Genomic DNA, 14,762 nt, shown 5'->3' with positions numbered 1-14,762 from the left:
AGGATTACCCAGAGGGTCCCAGGATGGCTCTTCAGGATAGGTAATGACGGACTGAGTCCTTTCCTATGAAGGAAAGAGAAGGAGCACAACAACTCTGAGAATCCAAGGGAGACAGGGCTTCTGTAAAGGTTTCAAGCAAGACAGTGAGTAGCAGGAGCAGAGGTATGCCCTGGGAGAACATTTTGGGTAGCCATATAGAAAAATAAAATGTGGGGCCAGGCAGTGGCACACCTGGTTAAGAGTATACATTATAGTGTGCAAAGACCCAAGATCAAGCCCCTGCTCCCCACCTGCAGGGTGAAAGCTTCACAAGTAGTGAAGCAGGACTGCTGGTGTCTCTCTGTCTCTTTTCCTCTCTCTAGCTCCCCTCCCCTCTCATTTCTGCCTCTATCCAATAGCAAATAAATAAATAAATAAAATGGGACACAAGGATCTGAGGAGATGACTTATGATGCTGTCAATCACTCTCACAGTGAGAAACTAGGGGGCTTGAGGAAAAACGGAGGGACAAGAAGTAGAAAGAAAGGGGTTGGGCAGTAGCACGGCAGGTTAAGCACCCATGGCACAAAGCACAAGGACCGGTGTAAGGAGCCCGGTTCGAGCCCCTGGCTCCCCACCTGCAGAGGTGTCACTTCACAGGTGGTAAAGCAGGTCTTCAGGTGTCTATCTTTCTCTCTGCCTCTCTGTCTTCCCCTCCTCTCTCAATTTCTCTCTGTTCTATCCAATAACAACAACAGCAATAACAACAATAATAATAACAAAAAGGGAAAAAAATAGCCTCCAGGAGCAGTGGTTTTGTAGTGCAGGAACCAAGCCCCAGCAATAACCCTGGAGGCAAAGAAGAAGAAGAAGAAGAAGAAGAAGAAGAAGAAGAAGAAGAAGAAGAAGAAGAAGAAGAAGAAGAAGAAGGAGAAGGAAGAACAGCTGACATTTCTGGGGGTGGTGAAGGGAGGACCAGGACATAGAAAGCATTTCTCTGAAGAATCTACAGCCCCCTTTCCAGATCTCTCCTTTACCAAGGCTGCCCAGGTCTCCTGAAAACTATGCGCCTTTGGCAGGTGAGGATGGACAAGTGATTTCCAGAGCTGAGGTCTATAGGACTATGTGAAAGCTTGGTAGAGCTTAAGGAAGCTCTCCCATCCTCAGATGGAGGTCTGAAAAGACACCCCACTTGTTAGCTTCTCTCCTTAGAGATGAGCCAAGAGGGAACAGTCTCCTAGACTCAGTTTCTCCTTGTCAGCCTCTCAAGCTCACAGAAATCTTACAGGCCTCTCACACTTAGTTTCTCCCTGCTAGCAGGCCACATGGCTGCCTGCTTTAAGGTTCACTCAAAGTTCACAGAGTCACTCAAAGTTCACACATCCACCTCACCTTTTGATCACAAAGGAGAACACACTCTATCATACACCTCAAACACCAGACAGAGAAACACCAAAACTCCTATTTCCTTATGTTCTTTGATATCTATGATTTACATCAAGCCGTATTTTTCTTCTCCCTATCTCACCTTACTGGTTTAACCCCTATGCTTCTCTCAAATGCCTTTGGATAATTAACCTGCCTGCATCATGGAGAATAACTGTCTTGACCTTTATGTATCACATCAGTTCTTGTCATATCAGCCCCCTACCATAGGGGCAAGCTGACCTTTAAGAAACCTGTAATTTCTGACGTATTTGAAAAATGTTCTTTGTTTGAATCTCTATATATACCCAAGCCCACCCCCAAATAAAATGAGTGTTTGTACCAGAATACTCCCTGGTGTCTCCTTTCTGTATCACTGAGCCCTTAGCTATTGAGGGAGAATCGGTGACTTGCCTCCTGGCTGGAGCCACCCCATGTGAGCCCCAGCAGATGTCCAGAGTTTGGAGTCCCACACCCAAAAGGAAAAATAAAGCCCTTAGGAAGAAGCAAAGTCTGTGACGTAGGCATGTAAGCTAGGACAGTCCCTCCCAGGACAGAGGTAGAGACTTCCAGGATGAGAGAGACTGATGATGAGATGCTTTATAATTGTATGTTGCCACACAGATTTCTCAGAAGGAAGTTTCTTTCTGATTAAAACCAAAAGTCTGAGTTGCATATCCAATTTTCATTCATCCAGGAATTAAGGGTGAGGGAAAAAATTAGTTTCTCTTGAGCCTTGGGGCCTCAGTTGACCTCAGCTTGAAATAGCCTTCCTGGGGAGACCTATTCTAGACACCTTGAGGGAGGTCTATCCTTCAAGATTCAGGTCTCTCCTGGTATGCTTCCTCTGGATTAGCAAGTACTTGCTGGGAATGAATGAATCATGGTGTCTGGTCCAGTGAAAGAGAAATTCATGAACAGGGAGAGGAAAAGAGAAGTGTCCCCCAGTCCTATCTCTTGGCATTTGCTCTTTTTGTTTTAATTTATTTGTTTACTTATTAACTGGATACAGACAGAAAGAAATGTAGTGGGGAGGGAAAAGCAGAGAGGGAGAGAGAGATTCATGCAAACCTATTTCACTGCTCATGAAGCTTCTCTCTTGCAGATGGGGACTGGGGCTTGAACCCTAGTCCTTGCACACTGTAGTATGCATGCTCAACCAGGTGAGCCACTGCCAAGCCCCCCAGATTTGCTCTTATCTCCTTATCAAACAGGCTCCAGAGGTTATGTGGAGCCCAGGGCTATATTCACCCAGATCTCTTCCTTGTCTGTCACGTTCTACTTACTTGGAAACTCCCGGCTTAGCCACAATACCCACCACTCAGTTATGCCAACCCCGATGGGGTTTTGTTGTTGTCAGGGTTTTTGTTTCTTGGTCTCTGTAAACCTGCAGAAGAACACAACACTGAACATTCAACATAACCTCCTTTGGAGCCCCGTTATCAGGGGAATAAAGATAAGGAGCCCTGTAGTGGTGTACCCAGTTAAGAGCAAACATTCTTCTTCTTTTTTTCTTTTTTCTTTTTCTTTTTTTTTTTTTTTTTTTTTTTTTTGCCTCTAGAGTTACCACTGGAGTTCAGTGCAGGCACTACAAATTCACCACTCCCCCATGGTCACACACTCTCTCTCTCTCTCTCTCTCTGTCTCCCTCTCTGTCTCTCCCTATCCTCTTGATTTCTGGCTATCTCTATCTCTATCCAATAAATAAAGCTAATACTGGAAAAGAAAAAAATGCTAAGTGATTTGTTTCCTTACAAATCGGATGCAGTTGACTGTCAGGGACATCCTTCCATGAAGGAAATGAATGAGAAGCTTACACACAACACAAATTATAATTATATCTGGGGTGAGGCCACTTGCTGTACAGGTTGCCGCCAACCTGTGACCCAGAGGCCTTCTGTCCCCACAGATGATTCTTCACCTGGTCTAGGCTACTGTGAAGAGAGAAACATGTGCAGACACTACTTAAGTTCCCATAGGGATTGATCACTTTACCCACCCCCCACTCAAGGCTTTCATGCTCTCCACAGCTCTGCCAATAGCTCATTCAGCTGACTATAAAACAACAGGAAACTCAAGTGTTTTTGAGGTATGTCCTTGTGCTTGCTTCTGAAACACACACACACACTCCTTTTAGAAAGTAGCAAGTAAAGTGTACCAGGAAAAAAAACAAACAAATAAGAAAACCTGATCTTTGATATTAAACCTAAAAATCTCAGTTCTGCCATTTTCTTTTTGGATTTAGAGATGGATTTTATTATTATCTTTTTTATTTATTTGATAGAGACAGTCAGGAATCAAGAGAGAAGGGGAAGATAGAAAGGGATCTATAGAGACAGACACCTACAGCCCTGCGTCACCACTTGCAAAGCTTTTCCCCTGCAGGTGCACACTGGGGGCTCGAACCCAGGTCCTTGTGCATTGTAATATGTGCACTCAACTAGGTGTGCCACCACCAGCCCCTGGAGACAGGTTTTAAATATTTTTTTTTAGCTTAAAATCTGTCATCTGCTAAAAATAGTGGGCCAATTGACCAATAAGAACGCGTTTGGCAAAGGACAGCCCCTCAACATTAAGTTGGAGGACTCGAAGAGCAGGACCAACAGCTTGAAAGCTGGCAGGAGCTGCTTGTTGCTGGCTTTGAAAGTGACTGGGATCCATGTGGATTCAGTCGGCTAGGAAGGATCGTCAGTTTCCCCAATGAATGGGTACTCACGGGATGCACCACAGGAAGGTCAATCCAATGCATCCCAAAATAGTGGGAAGGCAATACTACTCCTCCCTGACTTCTTCTCTGCATTTGTGAGGTGAGTGGACTGAGGTCTGACCCTCACCAGCTCCCTCATCACCATGCTTCTAGCCTTTCATTCATTCTCTGTGTTGTAGGTACCCCAGCAGATGATCTGGGTTAATACCAAAGCATTTCAGTAAACATGCTATTGGGGGGAAAAAAAATCACAAACACCACCAAAGAAGCATTAAAAGGGAGAGCTTTGCTTAGCAAGTTGATATGTAAATTCAAAAGAGTCACCCATGTCCTTACTTGATTATGGGTTTTTTCTAATATTTTATTATTATTATTATTATTATTATTACTTCCAGTTGCTGAGGCTCAGCGCCATCACTATGAATCCATGACTCCTAGTGGCCTTTTTTAATCCATTTTATTGTATAGAGCAGAGAGAAATGGAGAGAGGAGGAAGAGACAGAGATGGGGAGAGAAAGATAGGCACCTGCAGACCTGCTTCGATGCTTGGGAAACATCCCACTGCAGATGGAGAGCCGGGGACTTGAACCCAGTTCCTTGCACTTAGTACTATGTGTACTTAACTGGGTGCACCACTACCCAGCACCCTATTTATTATTATTTTATTTGGTAGGACAGAGAGAAATTGAGAGGGGTGGGGGAGATAGAGAGGGAGAAAGACATCTGCAGCCCTGCTTCACTGAAGTGGGGACCAGGGCCTTAGAGCTGGGTCCTTGCACATGATAATGCATGCAAGTAGACATGCCACTGCCTAGATCTGTGGATTCCTTAGAGACAAACATTTTGTCCAGCTCTCTCCCCTACCCCCACCCCCTGAAGAATCCTGTGTGTGTGGTACACTTTCAGTGCAACTTTCCAAATTAAATTCTGTATTTTTGTATGAATTTCATTCACAATTGTCTGTCAATTATGACAAAAAATACAAATAATATTGGGGGTTGTCTATTGTTTTATGCTGATTTGTTCCCACCTGGAAATGTGGAAGCTTATTCCTGCATTTAATATTTTATTTACTTACTTATATTGGACGATGACAAAAATAAATTGAGAGGGAAGGGTGAAGTAGAGAATGAGAGAGAGAGAGAGAGAGAGAGAAAGACACCTTCAACACTGGCTCACCAATTGTAAAGCTTCTCCCTACAGGTGGGGACCAGGGACTTGAACTCATGCACTGTGATGTGTGCCACAGCCTGGACTCTTGTCCCTGCACTTAAATGTTCAAAAAGAAACTGTCTGTTCTCCAGCTGTAGCCCTGAGTGCTGTTGCTTGAATAGCTAAGCATTAAGTACGAATCATCCTTCTGTAAAATGTAGCTAGTTTCATTATCTGCATGATTGAGCTGCATTCCTCCTTAAAGGGACTGGGTACTGGAGACGTTTACTTCAGTCACTCCTACACTCTTTGTGCTCAGTACAGTGACAGCCAACATTTCATGGTAGACAACAGACAGATAAAGGTGTGGATTCCAGAGATTCTCCTCTACTCTGACTGTATTTGCTGAGAGACATCAAATTATGCATAAGACTCAGTGAGCCCTAGTTACTCAAAATCATTTGAGTATTAATATTCTAGCCTGTCTAGTTCATTTGAGCTATTATAAGGTATGGCTGGAACAGAAGTTACTCCAGAGCAAAGCCAACCTCTGGGGATGAATTAGGCCCAATGAATTCTGCTTCCCCCACTGAAGAAGTCACCTGTGCCAAGAGGTGGTATGTGAATGTGCTGGTGGCACGAACTGTAGAGGCACCTACATCCAGTTAAGATGATCACGAGACTTTAGAATGCTGGTTAGGAAGAAAGAAAAGACTGAAAGGACAGCTGTGACCAGCAAGCAGTCTTCTGGTGTACCCACTGGGGGGTCTACTGGAGGGGAGAGGAAGGAAGGAAGGGAGGGAGGGAGGGAGGGAGGGAGGGAGGGAGGGAGAGGTGGTATGTCTGGTTGAGTGCACATGCAAAGACTTAGGTTCAAGTCCTTGGTCCCCATCTGCAAAAAGGAAACTTTACAAGTGGTGAAACAGTGTTGCAGACCTCTCTCTCTCTCTCTCTCTCTATATATATATATATATATATATATATATATATATATATATATATCCATCCTTACTTCCCTTCCACTCTGCCTTCTTTTTCCCTCTCAACTTCTGCCTGTTTATCCAAAATGAATAAAAAAATATTTTACTCTATTATCTCTTCTAGTATCTTTTGAGGACAAGTTATGGGCAGCTTGAGCTGTGGGTAGTTTGACGTAAACTTGGCCAACTCTGCCACATGGGATTCTGGGGACTGAACCTGGGTTGTTTTTGGCCTCCATTTCCTTCATCTGTGACAATGAGCTCAAAGCAGTGTTTGCTTCACAGAGGAGAGGAGATGCCCAGGGCCTAAGGAGATATCTCAATGATAGAGTGCAGGACAAGCAAGCCTCAGGGTCCCAGGTTCAGCCCCTAGCATCCCATGTAGCAGAGCTGAGCAGTGCTCAGGTTCGTAGCCTCTCTCTCAAATAAATAAATATATTTGTTTAATGAGATATCTAGAGAGAACTCAACAGAGAACCTGGTAGACAGCACATCAATGCAAACTTTTACTATTATAATACTTTTCACATCACCTCTACAATTGCTCAGACATAATAATGAGGGCATGAGCCAGATAGCCATGCCCCCTTAAAGTCCTACAGTTGTGGGGCCGGGCTGTGGCTCACCCAGTTAAGTGCACATAGTACTAAACACAATGACGCAAGGACCCTGTATCGAGCGCCCACTCCCCACCTACCAGTCGGGGTGATTTACAAGCAGAGAAACAGGGTCTTCAAGTATCTATCTTTCTCCATCTCTATCTCTCCCTCCCCTTTCAATTTCTCTCTGTCCTATTGAATGAAAAGAAAAAAAGGGTTGGGGAGGGGGAGGTGGCCAGGAGCAGTGGATTTGTAGTGCCAACACCAAGCCCAAGCAATAACCCTGCAGGGGAAAAAAATCCAACAGTTGTGTGTGACTTAGCCAGGCAGAGATCAATCCTTTAAATTTATATTCACTCTGCTTCATCCAAGACAATGAGCAGGCAGAGATGTGAGTCCAACCTTGCTTTTAAAATTTTTCCTTTTCTTTATGACAAGACCATAGCATAAGAGGGGTACAATTCCACACAATTCCCACCACCAGAGTTCTGTATCCAATCCCCTCCTTTGAAAGCTTTCCTATTCTTTATCCCTCTGGGAGTATGGACCCAGGATCTTTATGGGGTGCAGAAGGTGAAAGATCTGGCTTCTGTAATTGTTTCTCTGCTAGATTAGGGCACCAACAGGTCAATCCATACTCCCAGTCTGCCTCTCTCTTTCCCTAGTGGAGTAGGGGTCTGAGGAGGTGGGGTTCCAGGACACATTTGTGGGGTCATCTGTCCAGCCCAAAGTGAAACATGTTAAGGTGGTACTAGTTGCATTAAAATGTAATTATTTTATAAGAGAGGAGAGAGAGAGTCACTTGAGCAGGTCAAGTCATAGGCAATACTAGGGATGAAAGCAAGCAAGAACCTCAAAGCCTGTGCTCTCTGCACTGAGCCCTGTCCCAAGCACACAGGCCAAGTCCAGTTAAAGATGAAGCTGAGGTGAAATCTCACAGAAAAGCTTCCATGCCTGGTTCTGCCCATCCCTGTCTTGCAATGCTTGTCGCAAGGAGAAGCTAATATTAAATCTGACTGCTTCACACACACTGAATTGTTATTGATTGTCACATTGTGTCTCTGATTCCTTTTAATGCCTTATATACTCTGCCATGTTCCGCTTGCTTGTTTACACCGGCATCCGGTCACCACTCAGTTCCCTGCTGGCTGAGAACATCTTTTCAGGATGGTGAATTTCTCAGAGGAATGAACGAAACTTTCACCAAACAAAACTGGCAGCTTTCATTGGGCAGCTGACATTGATCAATGAAGGGGGAAAAAAATCAAACTCAGAAGCTCTATTTGAAAAGAACATAAATTACTTATGATCAGTTTCAATTCTTTCCCAATGCATGAATCATCTTAGTAATAAAACGGTTGGGGAAAAAGATTGAAGGATGGTGTCTCTTAATCTTAGACTCTCAGGATTCTGTTATTAAACATGTCCAGAGCAACAATGGATTATGAATTCATGTGAAGAATCATTTAATTCCTCAAAACCCTCAAGACTCAAGTGAAATCTACAGTGGAATTGGATGGGAGATTTGTAGCATTAGTCAACGGAGCTCAGAAACCGGGTGATTTTTCTCTCATTAGCCAACCTCCCAATACTTGAAAAATAATAACTTCTTAAGAATTGTACTTATCTGAGACACACAGGGAAAAGTGCTACAATTTTTAATGTCATGTTTCACATAGCTCTCCTGCTCCAGAAGAAGAAATCTTCCACTTTCCCTAATAAAGTCGCTTCAAATTCTCTTCTTCCTTCTACAAGCAGAATAATCCCAAACTTAGCTAAAAATAATAAATAAATAAATAAATAAATAAATAAATAAATATATTGCAGAGAGGTAGGCAGTAGTACACTAGGTTAAGTGCACATAGTACTAAGCACAAGAACCTGGGCTCCCCACCTGCAGGGGCCGGAGGGGGAATGCTTAAGAAGCTTCAAAGCAGATCTGCAGGTGTCTATCTTTCTCTCTATCTTTCTCTCCCCCTCTCTATCTCCCCCTCCCCTCTTAATTTCTCTCTGTCCTATAGAATAAAATGGAAAAACTGGCTGCCAGGAGCAGTGGGTTCATAGTGCCTACAACAAGCCCCAGCAATAATCTCAGAGGCAAAAAACAAAACAAAACAAGATTGCAGAGAAACACAGCATCACTCTGGCACAGGCAACACTGGAGACCAAACTCAGTGCTTTAATCACTGTTCCACCTTTCAAGTCATAACATTCCATGTTTTTCCAAACAACTGAAATGATATAGTTGGGGAGAAAGAAAAAGGGAAAGATGTTCTCTCCCACACTGCTATAAATAGTGCTGGTCTATCAGCCCATTTTGCTACAGGAAGATGAGGATGGAGGGGCTAAAGGAGGGATGAGTGAGAATCTGGTTGGGGGAGTGGTCTCTGCCTAACAGCTTGGCCAGTTTGCTTGCTTCTTGAAGACATATTTTGCCTTCTTATGGCCCATGGTTCACAGGGAATCAGAGAGAAAGGGTGAGGTAGCAGCAAAGGTTTTATAAAGTTTATTGGAAGGAACAAGTTAAGTCGCCAGCAGAAGAGAAGGGCAGAGTGGATGGTAAAACGAAGCCATCTGCCTCACCGGTGAGACAGAGGGAGGCCTGTCAGCAAAGAGACAACCACCTGCCTCTCTACAAGACATTCATGCTTTGGTGATATACTTTTTGATGAAAATTGGTCTGTGAGAAAGTAGTGAAGGGATGTGTTGGCAATCACCTTGGCATCGGGGCAAATTTCTCTCTATCCTAGTCAGATGTCTCCTATTCAATTGCCAGATGTAGACGCCTTATCTTTTGATATTCAGAATAACTACATGAGTTTTTATACCTGGAGTCACACACACACACACACACACACACACACACACACACGTACGTTGTTGCTTTCTTCTTCAGCCAGGCAAATGCCTTATTATTTCATAGCACAGCACTTATAACTATGTCAGGGGCACAAGCCATCCCATTCATTGTGGGGGCACCTGGCCTCTGTGTCACAGTGTCACAAGTCACCAACTCTGGGGCCACACTGTCGGCTCAGGCTGGTTCCAATGTTAAAGGTCTGCTTAGGGAAAGACTCCTCTGGAGGGCAGATGTTAGTAATCCCTCTCCTGTGCCTTGTAGGTAGCCAGGAGGAGGGGCCAGATGCCAAGGTGTCTGCATCGTGCACCATCCTGCAGGTGAATAAAGATGAGCACCTGGAGACAAAGGCAGAGGTAAATCCCCTCAGGGTCCCAGGCATCCCATAGAAGTTAGAGGCTACACAGGCTCCTGTGCTAAAGATGAACATATACGGGCTGATGGTCAGATCAATAGGATTTATAGTTAATGATATTTATTCCCTTTTGTTGCCCTTGTTGTTTTATTGTTGTAGTAGTTATCACTGTTATTGTTATTAAGGATGTTGTTGTTGGATAGGACAGAGAGAAATGGAAAGAGGAGGGGAAGACAGAGAGAGGGGAGAGAAAGATAGACACCTGCAGACCTGCTTCACTGCTTGTGAAGCGACTCCCCTGCAGGTGGGGAGCCGGGGGTTCAAACCAGGATCCTTACACCAAACCTTGTGCTTTGTGCCAAGTGGGCTTACCCAGCTGCACTACAGCCCAATGTCCAATTAATGATATTTATCTAGTTTCTTCATGTTTGGAAACTACTCTTTGCCCTAATTCAGCTTTCTAGCCCTATTTTCAACTCTGACACCATCTTCCCAGGCAATACCTTTAGTCTCTCTGCATGTTAGCTGTCAGGCTCAGGCAAAAATTACTAGTCATGGGCTCCTTGGAACATACCTAAAATAGTCTCTCTGGCTTCTTCCCACCTGAAGACCCCTAGTTTCATTTATTCTATTCCTACATTTAAGTTCCTATGTATGAATCTATGCATCCTGCTTTATATATTTATATCTTTCAACCACTAAGTTGCAGATGCTACTATAATTCCATCCTGACTTCCCTGGGAAGACGACCTCACCAAAGTGATACGAAATCTCATCTCTTCCAGAGCTCTGCCCTGTTAGGGAAAGGTAGAAACAAGCTGTGGGGTATGAATTGACCTGCCAACATCCACGTCCAGTGGAGAAGCAATGACAGAAGCCAGATATCTCGCCTTCCGCACCCCATAAAGAATTCTGGTCCATACTCCCGGAGGGATAAAGAATAGGGACGTCTCCAACAGAGAGGATGCAACATGGAACTCTGGTGGTGGAAACCGTGTGGAACTGTACTCCTGTTGTCTTCTAATCTTGTTGATCATTATTAAATGGCAATAATTTTTTTTAAAAAGAAGAAGTTGGGAGTTGGGCAGTAGCACAGCGGGTTAAGCGCAAGCGCACGCGGCGCAAAGCGCAAGGACCCGCATAAGGATCCCGGTTCAAGCCCCCGGCTCCCCACCTGCAGGGGAGTCGCTTCACAGGCGGTGAAGCAGGTCTGCAGGTGTCTGTCTTTCTCTCCCCCTCTCTGTCTTCCCCTCCTCTCTCCATTTCTCTCTGTCCTATCCAACAACGACGACGTCAATAATAACTACAACAGTAAAACAACAAGGACAACAAAAGGGAATAAATAAATAAATAAATAAATATAAAATTTTAAAATAAAGGAAAAAAAATGTTTTTAAAAGAAGAAGTTAGGAGATGAGAAAACTCGGGGGCCCTTGCTGTTCGCTCAGGGATCTATCTCCATGCCTCTGAAGTGGGTGCTTGCCTTTCTCCTCCATCCTGCTTTGCCTCAGTAAAAGCTCTTCTTCCCGAAACATGGCCGACTCTCCTGCGATTCTTCCATGTAGACGTCAGTCTAGAACCCGGCCAGTGGAGCTTAGAGGGGACCTCTGTGATCTTTGCCCTGCTCCTCCTTATTCCCCAGTGACATTCATATCCTGGGACCCAGGACAAGGAACTGAAGCTCGGAATATTGTGCAATGAATGACACTGGGTAAAAAAGAGTGAATCTGCAGAAGTGTAGGTCCAGCCCCAAGAAGGAGAACACTACCTCAGCCTTCCTAACTAAGTAGAAGCTGCAGTCATTCCCAGCACCTCCATTCTCCTGGCTCCATGGGAAGCCCCAGGTCCCTACACTGAGCTGAGGCTGTGTTTCTTATTTTGCATCTCCTCTCACTGAGAAGGGATCTCCTTCAACCCTTAGAGATAATGGGCTAGATAATCTTTGGCAGGATGTTAAGTAGATGCCCTCACAGAACAGTGAATCTTTGTTATTATTATTATTATTGTCTTTATTTATTTATTGGATATAAACAACCAAAAATTGAGAAGAAAGAGAGACAGAGAGATACCTGCAGCACTACTTCACCACTTGCTAAGCTTTCCCCTGCAGGTGGGGAGCAGGGTCTTGAACCTGGGTTCTCGCACACTGTAACATGTGCACTCAACCAGGTGCGCTACCACCCAGCCCCCAGAACAGTGAATTGTTACTTGAAGTTGTCAGCATGATACTAATGCCTGTGTGCTGTGGATTCTTCCTCCATAGCCCACACACCCACAAGCACAGCTCTGCAGAGAAGTCACAGCTGCAGAGAAGCGGCCCACATACCTGTGTCGGCTTTGTCCTTTTATGCTGGTCAATTTGCACACCGATTCTGAAATAACCATGTTCTTTCTTCTTTCCCATGCAGTGAAAAATGCTTTATTTAAGTCAGCAATATCAAACCACTTCAAATAGGTGAAAGTACTCTGAGCAAGGTCAGGTGCGTTGAATGCTCAACCTCGTGGATTATTTGGATCATCCTTTCTTCACTGATGGTTCCTTGGCCCCTATCTGTAGTCCCCTCCCCCTGCCTCCTACAGCCCCTGGCAAACACTTCTAGAAATTTGACTGTTTGAATCTGTCTATCAGTGAGATTCCACAGTGTTTGCCTTCTCTCCCCCTTGCAACGTTGATATCAACCTAAGAGATTCTTCATGCATTTTCATATTTGAGAAGTGCTGTAGAGGCCAGGCAGTGGCTCAGCTGGTTAAGCACACACACTACAGTGCGCAAAGACCCAGGTTCAAGCCCCTGGTCCCCACCTGCACGGGGGGGATGCTTCATGAGTGGTGAAGCTGGGCTGCAGGTGCTTATCTTTCTCTCTCCTTCTCTATTTCCCCTCCCTTCTCCATAGCTCTCTGTCTCTATCCAATAATCGAAATAGTTTAAAAAGAAGTGCTGACTCAGCACAATCAACTCAACACGGCACTTCTGGGTCAGAGAATGTCTTCCTTGTTATATAGGCAGGAAACGAGATCCAGCTGAGTTCACATAGCCCATAAGTGGCCCAAACAAGAAACCAACCCTGCCACACAGCCCCAGAGTCCATCCTTTTCCTTACACTGAAAAGAAAGTTGGGCAGAAGGGTGGGGGCGGCAGTGGTGTACCTCATACATAGTACTAAGCGTAAAGCCCAAGAGAGGGTCCAGGTTTGAGCCCTCAGCTCCCCACCTACAGGGGGGACACTTCACAAGCAGTGAAGCAGGTCTGCAGGTGTCTTTCTTTCTCGCTCCCTCTCTAGCCTCCTCCCCTCTCAGTTTCTCTTTGTCCTATCGTATAACATGAAGGAAAAAAAAAATGGCCACCGGGAGCAGTGGATTCGTAGTGCTGACACCAAGGCCCAGCAATAACCCTGGGGGCAAAGAGATAAGAAGAAAAGGAAGAAAGAAACAAAGAAAGAAAGAAAGAAGTTGAAAGAGAGAAAGGAAGAAAGTTAGGGGACTATAAAAGGAGAGACTCCTGGAGGGCACTGGAAGAAGATTAGCAGGCAGCCATTCCTTGCACTCCACAGGTAGCCTAGAAGAGGCACCAGACACCAAGGTGTCTGCATCCTGTACCCAGTCTCTCCATTCCATCTGGCTAAGGCCATGAAATTCAAATGAATGCAGCTGTGCACACCTGGAGACAAGAGCTAAAGTTAATCCCCTCGGGGTCTGCCTCAGCATCCTCAGAACCCACTTCCTTGCAAAAGGACCAGGGTTCCGACCCTGACTCCCCACCTTCAGGGGCAAACACTTCAGGAGGTGAATGAGTGCTGCAGGTGTCTTTCTTTATCTCTCTCCCTCTCTTTCTCCCCGTCCCCTCTCTTCCTCCCCACCCGTCTCAATTTCTCTCTATCCTAGCTAATAAAAAATAAATTTAAAAAAGGCTGCCAGGAGTGGTGGATTCATCATGCAGGCACCGAGCCCCAGTGATAACCTATGATAATAAAACGTAAAAGGAAATTCTACATTAATGTATAAAAAAGAAGAAGAAGAAAGAATAAGAGGACCTGGAAACTCAGGCTCTCACTCACTCTTGTGTGTCTTTGTGTATCTCTCTCTCTCTCTTTTCTGCCCCTGTTTTACTTCAACAAATGCTCATCTCCCCAAAGCCGACAAAGTCTCTTACGATTTTTCCATGTTTGGCTAGAACCCTACGAGGGGAGCTCAAAGGGGACTCTTATGCCCTTTGCCCTGCTCCCCGTCCTCATCCCCCCCACATCAGGGTGATTTCCTTCTCTGATCTGTTCTCCAGGGTGAAACACCTGATACTCAGGATTCAATCCATGCCCAGCATTCTGCATGATTAAGAGCTCCTGCCTATTTTAAGCATTGGGGTAATTCCTAGCTATCATATCTCAATAGTCTGCTTGTTCTAAATTTGCCCTGCATGTGCACCTTTCAAAAAACAGTTCTTTCAGATGATAAACCCCTGTTTTCAAATGCAAATATGTTTTTGAAATGTATCTGTTCAATCACTGCTCCCTCAAAAATCACCCTGTCACTGAATTACTCCCAAGGAATCCTTCTTGGAGCCCAGAACATTTTCAAGCATAATCCTGTGGTGCTTTTCATCTTAAAAGGTGACTACCAGCTTGCAATAAGCTGAAAATAAATAAATAAGTAAGTCCCTGTGGAGTTTGCAAAGGGCATGGGGAAAGTCAGCCAAACCTGAGAACCATGAACG

The sequence above is a fragment of the Erinaceus europaeus genome, chromosome 16 (assembly GCF_950295315.1).
Source record: "Erinaceus europaeus chromosome 16, mEriEur2.1, whole genome shotgun sequence".
NCBI classification, from domain to species: Eukaryota; Metazoa; Chordata; class Mammalia; order Eulipotyphla; family Erinaceidae; genus Erinaceus; species Erinaceus europaeus.
The sequence above is the reverse complement of the archived record's forward strand: the minus strand, read 5'-3'. Positions refer to the sequence as shown.